This window comes from Staurois parvus, unplaced genomic scaffold, assembly GCF_062004578.1.
Source record: "Staurois parvus isolate SC_StPar_1 unplaced genomic scaffold, SC_StPar_1.0 ptg000287l, whole genome shotgun sequence".
NCBI lineage: Eukaryota > Metazoa > Chordata > Amphibia > Anura > Ranidae > Staurois > Staurois parvus.
Genome location: NW_028318083.1, coordinates 34045676 through 34059512, shown reverse-complemented (window position 1 = coordinate 34059512; position 13837 = coordinate 34045676).

The following is a 13837-nucleotide window of genomic DNA, read 5'->3' as shown; positions in this document are numbered from 1 at the left end:
GGGTTTAATGACACTTTAAAGCTGGCCATATACTGATGTTTGTTTTATTTTTTTTAAATTTCGTTCAGTCTGCAGGCTCAATTAATAAACTAATGGATTCCTCCATCTACCCTATACAGTGCAGATGGACAAATCTCCCACTATGGCCTTTGTATTTTGTCAACCAGCATCTGATTTCTGGCTGATTTTTCTGCCCAGCTCCTCCGATTCTTTTTTTAATCGAGGGACATTGGGTAGAATGCAGGCCTCAGGGCCACCCACTGAGATGGGCATATACTTTGCAAATTTTGCTTAGTGGTTGGCACTGTTGGCCATGCTGCATTTGACATAAGTTGATCATTCAACTGACTTTTGTGCTGGAAAATGTTACATTTATCCATCTATGCTACACAACACAGAAAAACAGTTTTTTTAATTCAGCCTGCAGACTAAACAAAAAAACAAAAAACTATCAGGTCTAGTTTACACTTGTAGTTGAGAGGTGGTAAATACATGCAGCAGAAATGATACTTTACTTTGTGGTGCAGATAACATTTTCCCCCCTGTCACGTTCAGTACTGCGGTACTCGCATTCATGTGAATGGAGCTGTGACGCAACCACGTGCTATACATTATATGTGGCATGGTGCTGTGGGCTTTTAGAGGTTGAAAAAGGCAATGAGGAAACAACATATCTCCTTCTGTAATGTGCCATATGAAAAGCGATCAATTGTGGACTACTGCTTACAGGGCAAATGTCAGTGTATGGCCAGCTTTCCTGTGTGCTATTTACTAATCTATTGTTCCATTACTTTTACATTCACTAAAACTTTTTTCTGGTTTGCTGGGTTATGCTCAATAAACATTCTCATACCAAGCGCATCCAGTGACGCCTTGTGATCAAAAGCAGGTATTGTCCGCATAGCAGAAATTACTTCTTGTAGGCATTTTGTATAACTGCCAACCAGTCTCTAATTGAAATTGCTGACCACTCCTCCATGTTAAATTCCTTCAGTTGCAAGATGTTTGTGGGTTTGCTTGCATAACCTATTTCAAAATGGGAATCAAATCCGAGCTTTGACAAGGGCAGTCCATAACCCTCTAATTTTTCGTTTTAAGCAATTTCTTGGTGGATTTGCTAGTGTGCCTTGAATCATTCTTGCGTGAGAGACCTTTTTCTGGTTCATCCTCAAAATTTAGACAGATGACCTCACATTCTCATCAAACTCTTTTATGCAGAATGTATAGTTGTTACAAAAACAACCCCAAGTCTTCTGCACATTTTTTCAAAATGTCCTATGTGGACAATGGCAAACTGTAATCTTGCTCCAATGTTCATTTTGGACAGCAAAGACCTTTACTTAAAACAACTCACATGCAGGGGTGGACCGACCATTTGGAAACTCGGGCACTGCCCGAGGGCCCGGGGTCAGTAGGGGGCCCCATGAGATGCCCCTGGTACCTTTTTCATAGGCTTTTTTGAGTTTGGGCAAGGACACAGGGGCCCCATGATCCCCTATTGCCCGGGGGCCCCATGAGTTGTCAGTCCGCCCCTGCTCACATGCATGTTAAATTGGTACGATCTTTTTTTGTAGACGCATGCATTTTGAATCCAACTTTTGCAAGAGTTACCTGAACAACCTGCAAAAAAATGTTGGGGTTCTTAGAGCAGTCAACTCTTGGGCTAAATTTGCTGAGCTGGTCACTTCTGGACAAATGAACAGTAATTTGAAATCTATGCCACTTGTGGACAATGTTCCTTACAGTGGAAGTATTGATTTCTAATCATTTGGTGATTTGTCTAAATATGTTCGCAGCTCCCCATACATGCTTGCAAAGTGTCCAGTTGAAAAGCATTGAGACAATAAAGTATGTATAGAGTAGCGACAACTGGATCACTTCTCTTCCATTTGTCTTAGTCTTCTCATCCTTCTCAACAAAATCGTTAGGATTGTATCATGAATCCAAGTAATAACAGGATCTATGCTGGATGCACTCAGGAAAGACAGCTAGCACACCTCTCAGTTTGTATTATTTTTGGCACCTTTTTCATTTACATGTTTTGTAGAAGAAATAATGCATTGTGTGCATTTGGGATGTAGGGCATTTAAAGGAATGTGCAACACTTGTTAAGGAAGTGGTTTAAGCTTAGATTTCCTGCCGGCAGTCCTGGCGTTATGAGGAGCTTTTTCATACGCCCATCTGCATCAAGTCTTAATATGATGCAATGCCAAACCATAACCTTTCCTCTACTCCAAAGTTGTTATGAGGTTGTGGGCGGAACCAACTCGCCCTGCACACAAAGGTATGTCTTCTCATGCATGTGCTCATTAATGCCTGGGACCAGCAGGACCACATTCATGGGAACTCAACATTAATTAAGGCGGCACGCAGTACTCAAGTGAGCCATATACCTGGTGAAGTTTACCATACTTGAGGCTCCATACTGCAAATCACTCTATCCCATAATACCGCACACCTTGCGTTCTGGAATGTAGAAGGGAAACTTGTGTCCCATTCCAACAGTCCAAATTTTCTATCAACACACTCCCAGTGATAGAATACAGGTCCCACTGTTGAAAAAGCACAGACCTCTTGAGTGATCAACTTTCTACTGTAACTCCTTCCATACCTACGGCAGGTCCATAAGGTCTCTGCCATACAGGTTTGGTCCTGGTTACTGGGGCACTGACTAATAGGGAGGGAATTGGAAAACCCTTCACCCCTGCCGATACTGTCCTTCCACTATCTGGCTGCCATATCGTTCCCTTAATGTTGGTTACTCTTGGTAATTACATGTCTTCCTGTCTTGTGTGTGTAACAGGCCCTGTTCTTTTGAATATGCTGTGTACCACCATACATGCCTTTTTATAGTAACTTCAGACCAGGCCAGAAACGGCTAATAAACTTTTTTTTTACCTTTTTATATTCTACAAGGGTTCCAAAAACAACACCTGGAAGCTTAGTATACACAGGTGTAGCTGTCCAGAACAAAAGAAAATTACAAAACTATAACTAACCTAAAAAGGTGTGAGTGTGTGTTTTACTCTTGTCCAGTCAGTGGTACCTAGTCAAAATATATAGCATTAGGCCCCACTATAAACATGGTACAATTTAGGTTAAACAAAGATGCGCTACCCTGGTCCTAACCCAGTCACATCAAAATGTTAAGATTAGGCACTGGAGGTATCCTCCAGCCATTTGGCCTATATTCTGTCAAAGTGCGAGGGCAACCTCTATTTGCGCAGGTGGTTTTGTAGAGTGGCAATTGGGAGTTTGACAGCTGTTTTCAGGATCCAAGTGTGGGCGCCATGGGCTTTCTCCAACAGAGTATAAGTACCTTCCTGGCATAAAACAGCAGTAGTCCTAATATTGTCTTATCTGTGGTTGTGGGCACAACACCCTCAATGAGGCCAAGAAGGCAGATTCTTGGAGACAGGGTGATGGAGACCTGCACAAGTGTGCCAATGGTACTGGCCACAGATTCCCAGAACAGATCAATCACTGGGCATGTCCAGAAGATGTGGGAAAAATCACCATGAACCCAATCACAGCACCAGCATGTTGCAGAAACATTGGGGTCCAGATGGTGTACTCTGTGTGGCATGAAGTAGGCCCTATGGTGGATCTTGAACTGTATGAGCTGGTTCCTCAGTGAGAATAATTTTTTTGAAGGGAGCAACTCACATGTCTGTCCAGTCCTCATCATTTATATCTGGGATATCCAATAACCTTTTTTGTCTAAGGCTAAGTGAGTCAGGTAGTGCCATTGTTACAAGATGTGAGTAAAGCATGGAAGCAGATTTTTAAAGGGGATCAGAACAAAGAAGGTCCTCCAGATCTGAACATTGCAGCTGAATAGGCCTATAGGAAAATTGTCTGCTGAAGGTGTGTGCAAGCTGAATATGTCTAAACAGGTAATTTGAAAGGACACTATAGGCAGATCGCTGGGAGGTAAAGGACATCATTGTCTCATTATCTACTATATGAGTGATAGACCTGAATTTATGCTTTGCCCAGATTTGTTGGAACAGGAAAAACATAAAAGTGGTGTAAAGAAGGGTTATTCCAGAGGGGTGTATTAGGGGATAACGTTGAAGGGTTGCGGATTTCTAATCGAAGCCTCAAGTCCCAGGCCTTAATTGTTGTTACCAGTGGGTACAGAGCTTTAAGGCCAAGAAAAATTATGCATTTTAGGGCCTCTAGGGAACCAAAAACCACAATCACTAGCATTAGTAGTGTTGGGTTGGAGCCACCAGTGAGCTTTAACCAGTTGCGTGGCTAAATAGTATTTATGACAGTCTGGCAGAGCCAACCCCTCCTGCAGAGCTTGGCGCATTAAAGTAGTCAGTTTGTAACCTGGAGTTTGTGGGCCCCAAAAAAAGGAGAATAATCTATTTAGTTCAACAAATAAACAAATGGGGATCCATTGAGGGGAGTGGCAAAAGAGATACGTAACTTTGAGGAGTAATTTTATTTTGACAAAATTTATGCGGCCCAATAGAGACAACGGCAGGTTGCCTCACAACTTCAGCTCAGCCTTGATTTCTTGTGTAACAGGAAGTAGATTTAAGGAAACATAATCAGAAGCAGGTAGTAACCCATTATAGTGGGAGATCCTTGGCGCCTGTACCAGGGCACCATTCTCAATAGGGAACACTATTGATTTTATGGCAGTTGACCCAAAGGCCAGTAACAACAGAAACGGTATTAAGGATCCGGAAGGGAGAGATCCGCATCATGCAGAAATAGTAACATGTCGTCAGCATATAGGGCCAACCATTCCTCCACCCACCCCACCCACAGCCCCCGAATCTCAGGAGGTACCTGAAGGGCCTCCGTGATAGACTTGATCACCAAGGCTAAGAAGGTCGGGGAAAGAGGGCAACCCTGCCTGGTACCATGGGACAACCAAAAGGAGCTGAAAGATTACCCCCCAGCTTGATTGAAGTTGAAGGGTGAGAAATACAAAACCTGTAACCAGTTAATGAAACAAGTAGGCAGCTTCATTCTACGTAACACTTCCCATTTGTATGGCCAATTCCCCATGATCAAACGCCTTTTCAATATCTAACAAGGGTATCGCCCTGGTCCCAGTATGGAGATGTTGTACATGATTATTTGTGAAAATCTGCGGATATTAATGTCCGTGGATCTACTGGGCATAAAGCCTGTCTGATCTGAGTCTAGGGAGCTAGTAACCCTGATGAGCATGGTATATAGCAGTTTGGTTAGGATCACAATTTAGAAGGGCAATGGGCCTATAGGAGGCACACAATGTGGGGTCCTTCAGGCATTTATGAATTAACGTAATATGCGCCAATTGCATAGATGGAAGGAGAAACATGGCTTCTAGGTATTGAGAATGCAGAGATGCAAGCTGTGGGGATATGAGGTCACTGTGAGCCTTATAAAAATCCACAGAGATACCATCAGGACCAGGAGCCTTCCCAGAAGGGAAGGACTTGATAACAGTGTACACCTCTTCAATGGTAAAGGGGCACACCAGGCTCTCTTTCCCATTCCAACAACCAACCCAGGGCCAAGGGATCTAATAAATCCATAAGATGTGAGATGTCAAAATCAGAGGGTAGGGAAGAGGTATATAACTGCTGGTAATACTTAATCTCCTCTAGGATCTCCTCAATAGAGGAGACCATGGCGCCCCCTGACATGTGTCTTTCAGAAATGGGTGAGAGGGGTCTGTCATTTTGTGCAAGCATTGATAGAAACCTACTGTTCCTATCCCCCTATTCAAAGAATACCTGCTTACTATCTTTAAAATCTAGCCTTGTGGCCTCCACCATATGGAGTTGTAGAACAAAATTTCCTGGGTTTTGGAGACTGTAAAAGATTTAGCCTTGTTCTCCACGTCCCACTGCAGAGCTGAGACCTCAGAGATTTGCTCCTTACATATGACAGCTATGAGAGAGACATATTGTCCTCTAACACATGGCTTAAATGCATCTCCAACCAGACCGGGGGGCTGATCCCTCATTGGCCTGCCAATAGGCTTGAATAGCAGTAGGAACCCTGGCTGTGGCCTTAGGGTGTGTTATCCATTATGGTCCCAAACTCCACAAGGACGCATTATGTGTCTCCAGGGATCTAATAGTTCTGGTCAAGGGAGAATGATCTGATAGGCCACTAAGCACTCGGCTGTTAAAACATCGGCCAGCAGAGAGGGACTCACAAATGCAAGGTCTATATAGGACGCTGTCTTTTGAGATACGGAATAGCAGGGGTAGGTTCTGGTAAAGGGGTGTTTCCACCTCCAAATTTCAGTGAGGGCTGCAGTCTGCACCCAAACTTCTAGCCCCCCTGTGGAAAATCGTGAGGTAGAGGGCCTGTCTAGTTCTGGGATAAGATAGCATTAAAGTTTCCCATGATTAAACATTTTGCGGGGCAAAATGAGGAAACCTTATCCAATATAGTATAGAGCATTACATCAGAGAAAGGGGTGGCACATACCTAAATACTATAACATATTTACAACCCCACATACTAAGCACCAGTAGAACATACCGGTATTTACCCATAGGCTCAGTGTGGACAGCATCCACTACACAGGGCAGTGATTTGCTAATCAACACTGAGACACCATTGGAAAAATTAGAGTATGTGGCATGAAACACCTTTTGACCCATGGTTTCTTGAGGGTGAGTATTTTGCTGCCCATGAGGTGCCTCTCTTCCTGTGATATCTGTGAGCTATGTGATTTAACATATTTAAACATTAATGCTGGTTGAATTTGGAGGTGAGTCCTCAGACATTCCATTAGAGGACTGTAAAAGTCTGTGTATTTCCACTATCCATGGTAGTCCTGGGAACAGAAGAGCAGGGGCGTATGACTGGAGGTCAAGGAGAGCAGGAACCTGACGACAAGCAAAATTGACCAGAACCAACACACCTGAATATAAAACATCTGCACAAGAACCAACAACAAGCAACAGACAAAAGAAAAATAAAGTCCCCTGGCTATTAGACCTACCCTAACAAAACTCCCACAGACCAAAAAACTAGGTAAAAGAAGCAGTGGTTTTGCTCCCTTAACTGTACTAAACTTTAGTTTTGTTAAACCAGTTCCCCAGGGGAGTTCAGGTGCAACTCTGTATCGGGCCAAAGGCAAGACAGGCACAGTAATACTCCTAGTCTTGTGAAGAACCCACTCTTAATGACAAAACAGAGGAACAATAGGTGAGAAAAAAAAGCCTAAAACTAGATAAAACTTGCAGAAGGTGTCTTTGCCAAACAGATGAGCTCCAGTAATTGGAGCGCCTGCAGTGCTGTTGAAGAGATGTAGATATCAGTAAGGTGATAATGGGAAACATGTTCTTGAGTAGAGCAATGGAAGCGACCCTCCTCAAAAGGTTTCCACCATGTAGCATTATAGGAAATGGCTTTGCTCTTTATGAGTACTAGCGGGCGTCTAACGTTGTTGCCGCAGCTTCTGCGGAATCAAAGAAAAGATTTGTTGTCCCATCAATCATCCGCAGCTTGTTCAGGAAGAGGAAACTGTTTTTAACTCCCTTATCCCACAGTCGCTTGTGCACCTCAGTGAATGTGCTTCTCCGTTGCTGTACTTCAGGTGAATAATCTGGGAAAATTAGGAATTTTGCATTATCGTGCCAGATGTCAGGCTTGGTTCTGACAGCTGCCAGGATCATGTCACGGTCCCTATAATTAAGGAGTCAGAGAAGAAATGGACACCGTGGCGCCCTAGGAATGGGAAGGGTAGGAGGCACTCGGTGTTCCCACTCCACTGTGAATGTAGGTGGGAGGTTTTGTAGGCCTAAGGCAGTGGTGAGCAGGACCAAACTCAGCAGGATGCGCTCCTTCTGCCCCCTCGCTGGAAGGCTAAGAATTCTTAGGTTTTTACGGCAGAGGCAGTTTTCAGTATCAATTGCCTTCTCTTGCAGGGCTTTAACTTGCCTTTGTAGGGTGTGAAGTTCTGTGGAGACCGAGCGTACTTCATCCTCCACCTGTGAAAGTCTAGCTTCGGCCTCCAAGAGAGTGAAATTTATCCAGATCATTTCTTATTAAGCTGATGTCGGTGGAGACATATTCAGTCTTTGCGGTAAGAGTCTCTTTGCAGGCTGTGATAGCCGCCAGGATATCTGCTGAGGAGGGTTCCGTCTGGTCGGTAGGAGAGGTGGTTTGAGTGCTTGCCGATATGGTGAGTTTCGGAGACCTCATAACCAAGATGGCCACCGCAGCAGTGGTATGGAAGTAGTGACTGGAGTGCGGGTGGCACAAGGCTTGGTGGGTGACATAGGAGGAGTCAGACGCAGAACGGAGAGACACAGCGGGTAAGAGCTGGGTCCTCGAATAGAAAAAATGGCAGCAGGCACTGTCAGGATGAATGCAGGCTGATTGTCAGTACGGAGCTCTCGAACTGTGAGCCTTACTTAGCTCACATCCCGGCTACACCCAACAGCTAATAAACTTTACTGAATATCTCAACAGTACAGTCCAGCAACATAAAGAACATACAGCTTAAGTCTTTCCTTACCTGTCTGTTAGAAATTCCAAATATAGACCTATAGAGCAGACAGTGCACAGTCCACGTGTGCTTTTCTGCTTCACTGCAACCAGGAAACAGGAAACATTTATTCATAGAAAAGAGATAGAATTTATCATAGATGCAGCTACAAACTTCTACTGGTTGAAGAATATATCTCTACTGAATACTGATGTAGTTGTTGCACAAAATACATAAACTCTGTATTCCAACACTATCTAACTTCAGGCTACAGTTGCAGTGCATACCTTCCCCAATGTAAGAGTCCTTAAAGTCTGTGTTTGGCAGAGTCCTGGCCCTAGGTGTAGTTCCCCTTGAGGGTGCCCTGTGGGTTGCTGTGGATTAGATCTTCTTTCCCATCTCTGGTCTCACTTCCCATCCAGGCCATGGCCCAGCGTGCCTGAGCAGAACCTTCCCCCTTTTTATAGCAACACAGGGTGGAGGGCAGTGCCCGTGAAAGCCCAGGAAAATTCTGCACCAAGTTTCATCCCTTTGCACAACAGGGCAGCTTGATGTATTAACTAACTCTATACATAAAACTAACAACTTGTAAGCACCTGCTTACAAGGTTCTTCTCCTGAAGTGGCTTTAGTTTTGTGGCAGGCATGTTTACTGTTACTGTAACCAAAGAATTCTTTCTTTCACTGACCAGTCCTCAGCATATTATTCCAGAAGGTCTGCTCTTTGCCATTTGCCAATATGTTCAGCAGCAAACTTCAGTTTTGTGCTAATGTACTTTTTGGCATTATGACACCATACACATCAACAGCATATAACTGTGGTATGTGAGACCCTAAATATCTGAGGTTTAATGCAGGCCATAGACGGGGAGAAAAACGGCCGATTTTTCTTTTAAAAAAACGAAAAATCGGTCGTTCAAGCGGCCGATGTTACCAGCAATGGTATAAAAAATCGGCCGATTTTCATCCCATCTACAGCCGGCAAAAAGTGTCCCTTGCAGAGAGCTCTGCTATTTCTTTGACAGTTCTTTGACATTTATAGCGGTTGCAACAATGTATCTATTTGTATCCATTTAGGATACAGATGTTTTTATTCGGAAACAAATAGATACAATGTTGCAACCGCTGTAAATGTCAAGAAACTGTCAAAGAACTGTCAAAGAAATAGCGGAGCTCTCTGCAGGGACACTTTTTGCCGTACTGGAATTCCTCTTATTTTTCATCCTTCTTCTTCCTCTTCTACTTCTTCTTCTTCATCATCATCCTCCTCTTCTTCTTGTTCTTCTTCATCATCATCCTCTTCTTCTTCATCATCATCCTCTTCTTCATCATCATCCTCTTCTGCTTCTTCTTCTTCTTCTTCATCATCATCATCATCATCCTCTTCTTCTCTTCTTCTTCATCATCATCATCCTATTCTTCTTCTTATTCATCATCCTCTTCTTCTTCTTCATCATCCTCATCTTCTTCTTCATCATCATCATCATCCTCTTCTTCTTCTTCTTCTTCATCATCATCATCCTCTTCTTCTATTCTTCTTCTTCATCATCATCCTCTTCTTCTTCTTATTCAGCATCATCATCCTCTTCTTCTTCTTCTTCATCATCCTCATCTTCTTCTTCATCTTCATCATCATCATCCTCTTCTTCATCCTCTTCTTCTTCTTCCTCTTCTTCTTTTTCTTCTTTTTGTCTTCCTCTTGCAGGTCACTGCTCATGCGCAGATTTTTTATCGGTAAAAAATCGGCCGATTTGCCCATCATTGCCGCGAAAATTGGCTGATCGGCAAAATCGGCCGATTTTTTTTCCAACTTTACCGATAAAAAAAACTGCCAAAATACCGAAAAACGGCCGAACAAATAGCCCACTAACGATCCGAAAATCGGCCGATTTTATTTTCGGCCGAAAAATCGGCCGATTTTCGACCCATCTATGGCCTGCATAAAACATATAGGTTACACCTAAAAACTCGAATCATTGCCCTCATCATTGCCACCTAATTTTCAACACCAGATTGTAATTTCATGGATTTGAAGTGGTGGTAAATGTAGGGGTGTACTTAAATTTTCTACTGTATATGACAAATCTGGTATTAATCTAGATCATGAAAATGAATACACAATGGAAATTGTATGCATCATTTGTGATGGTATAATACCTTTATTATTACTTGGATATTCATAACTTCAAGTAAACTGATGTATGCATTTGCAGCTCCATTGTGAAAGTTGCTGTTTTAAATATTCTGAAATTGCAGGGCTACAATATCACACATTCTTCAGTGGATATTGCCAGTGAGAAAGGAAAGGAATTTACATCTGATCTCTTAAGCAGCTTTTCCCTGCCCAATAAATGTATTATTTATGAAGATAAGCTGTTTAGCTACTTATTTTTGAGTGAAGAGTTCACACTCTGGCTAATCTTATTTTTCTTTACAATTAATTGCAAGAGCTAAACTAGTTTAGAATACTGCTTTACTTGTTTATTTTATAAAACATAGTACACTATTTATTTGATATATCCTACTGTATGGAGCACATGATGAATGAAGCACATTTACTGTATTTGGGTAGTTTAATTTTCAGATACTCTGATTAAAGCAGTAGTAAACCGCAGGAAAAAAAAAAGTCCCCGGAAAGGTAATGTCATAATGTGGTAGTATGCATCACATATCAGCACATTATGTAAAACGTACCTTAAAACAAAGCCCTCCAGCGGCATGCTGTCAGCCATCTTCACCCGATTTTCCTTCTGGCTTCACGAGCTCCGGCTGGACCGCGATAATGTCACTCCAGCGCATGCATGCGGGAGTCCCAGGCCATGGCACAGAGGCTCTGAAGGAACAGCACGGGTATGCTGTTCCTTCAGAGCGCATGTGCCAGCTTACAAAAAGAGCAAATATTTCCCAACCGGTGCACGTTTAGGAGATATTCATTTTACCTACAGGCAATCTTTATTATAAGCTTAGCTGTAGGCAAAATAAAAAAAAAACAAGTTTACTACCACTTTAACTGCTTCCCAATCGCACTATAGCCGAAAGACGGCTACAACACGGTTGTCCAGTTCTGGGAGGGCGTCCATGGACGTCCTCCCAGAACATGCACCCAGCAGCATGCACCCGGCGCTGTCGGTGATAAGGTAAATGGCCAATCACAGTGAACTTTTACCACGTGATCAGCTGTGTCCAATGACACAGCAGATCACAATGTAAATACAGTTGCCGGTTACAGTTGCCGCTGTGACAGCGCGGGGAAAGTACTGCCGATAATCGGCAAATGTGATAGGGCAGATCTGCACCAATAATCAAGGCACTGATAATCAGTGCCCTGATTATCAGTGCCGCCCAGCAGTGCCAAATATCAGTGCCACCGGTCATTGCCTCCAGTCGATGTTATCAGCCAGTGCCACCAGTCAGTGCCCATCAGTACTGCATATCAATACATCATCAGTGCCTCCTCATCAATTCCCACCAGTGCAGCCTCATCAGCGCCACCTCATCAGTGCTACCAATCAGTGCCACCTCATCAGTGCCCATCAGTGCTGCCTATCAGTGCAGCCTCATCAATACACATCAGTGAAGGAGAAAAATTACCTGTTTGCAAAATTTTATAATAGAAACAAAGAAAACCCTTTTTTCAAATTTTTTGCTCTGTTTTCATTTACAGTGCAAAGAATAAAAACCCCAGTGGTGATTAAATACCACCAAAATAAAGCTCTATTTGTGTGAAAAAAAATTATAAAAATTTCATATAGGTATAGGGTTGCATGATTACGCAATTGTCATTCAAAGTGCAACAGCGCTAAAAACTTAAAATTGGCCTGGGCAGGAAGGGGGGAAAGTGCCTGGTAGGCAAGTGGTTAAACTAGTCACTACAACCTGAATATGAACAAAGCGAGGTTTTAATTTTTACTTCTTTATCATCCCCCAGACTAATCCCAATAAAAATGTACATAGAATAAATCAAAACATCATCCACTTTGAGGTTATTTAATAAAGGTGGATAGGCTGTTCACTTTGCAAGGGGGTTCCCCTTAGCTTAGTGAAGGAGGTGAAACTTTGCTGATGTCCCATCATCCAATGATGTGTAAGCAAATACTTGTTTTTGTTTTTCATGCTCTTCATTAGTTATTCTTTGCAAAGTGAATTTTCACCGCATTCATAAAGCTGAGGGACAATTCCCTTGAATAGTGAACAGCCTGTTTGCCTTGGTAAATCAACCACCTATATTGCAACAGGTATGTGCACAAAATATGCTCAAAATGAAAAAAAAAAAAAGTTCAGTCCACCCAAAAGTGTTACTTTAAATTTATGTGGAGCCCAATATACTAAGTCATCCTATGCCCTATTATTTGTCTTCAATAACGCAAGAAAGGGACCTTCCTGCCATAATTGTCCAACCTGATGTTGTGGGTGTTCTCGCCTGACTTTTTGTGTTTTAGCACATCCTATTACATTTTCCATACTTTCAAAATAAATTACACTTTAGCAGAGAGAATAGGACCCTCTCATAAAGACCACCAGAGTAACTACCACCATAGCAGTCACACAGTAGCTATCGGGCCTGGGGTTAAAGACATCTAATCAGCACAGGCACCTACCAAGGAATGTGGTCCTATTCTTCCCTCCAGGGCATGCAACCAGTCAGATTCAGATTGTGCATCTATACTGACAGCAGGTTTGAACAGTAAATGGGGAAGAGGAGGGGGTGGGGAGAGCATTCTCTGTTGCACACTGTTCCTTGCAAGTGCCTCCCGTTCAAACCCTCTACAATACAATCTTCCCCTACTTCCTCCACAACCCCTTACAGTACAGTGCTATCTATAATACTCTGTGCAAGGCCTCTATAGTGCTTCCCAGCCCTCCTCCTGAGATCCCCTTCCCCTCACATTTTCCCCTGCCAGCCACAGAGGCTATTCCTACCACTTTGCCTTCTGCAAAGACTCTTAGCTTCTCTAGGTGGTCCTATAGCTTTCTGCAGTGTCTCCAGCTCCCCACAGTGCCCCCATGCCTGTCCAAGAGCCTATCCACCCACAGAGAACAAGTCCTCCACCAAGCCCTTTAACCTGCTGCAGAGCCCCATCTCCCTGCAGAGCTCCCCCATATTGCCCCCATTCTCCTAGAGCACTCCTCATCCTGCTGCACAGATCTCAGCCTCCTGCAGGGTCCCTGAGCTTCCAACAAATCCCCCATGGTGCCACCCAAAGCTCTGCAGAGCCTTCCAGCTCCCTTCGGAGATTCTAACATTTTTCTTCCCTTTGAAAGCAATGTCAGGGCATTTCTTTCTCTTTTTGACTGGTGACACTGGAGTATCCTTCCTCCCACTTAAGGGCATTTTTACCTAACAATGATCACTGATGCCAGGATTTTTTCCTTTTTA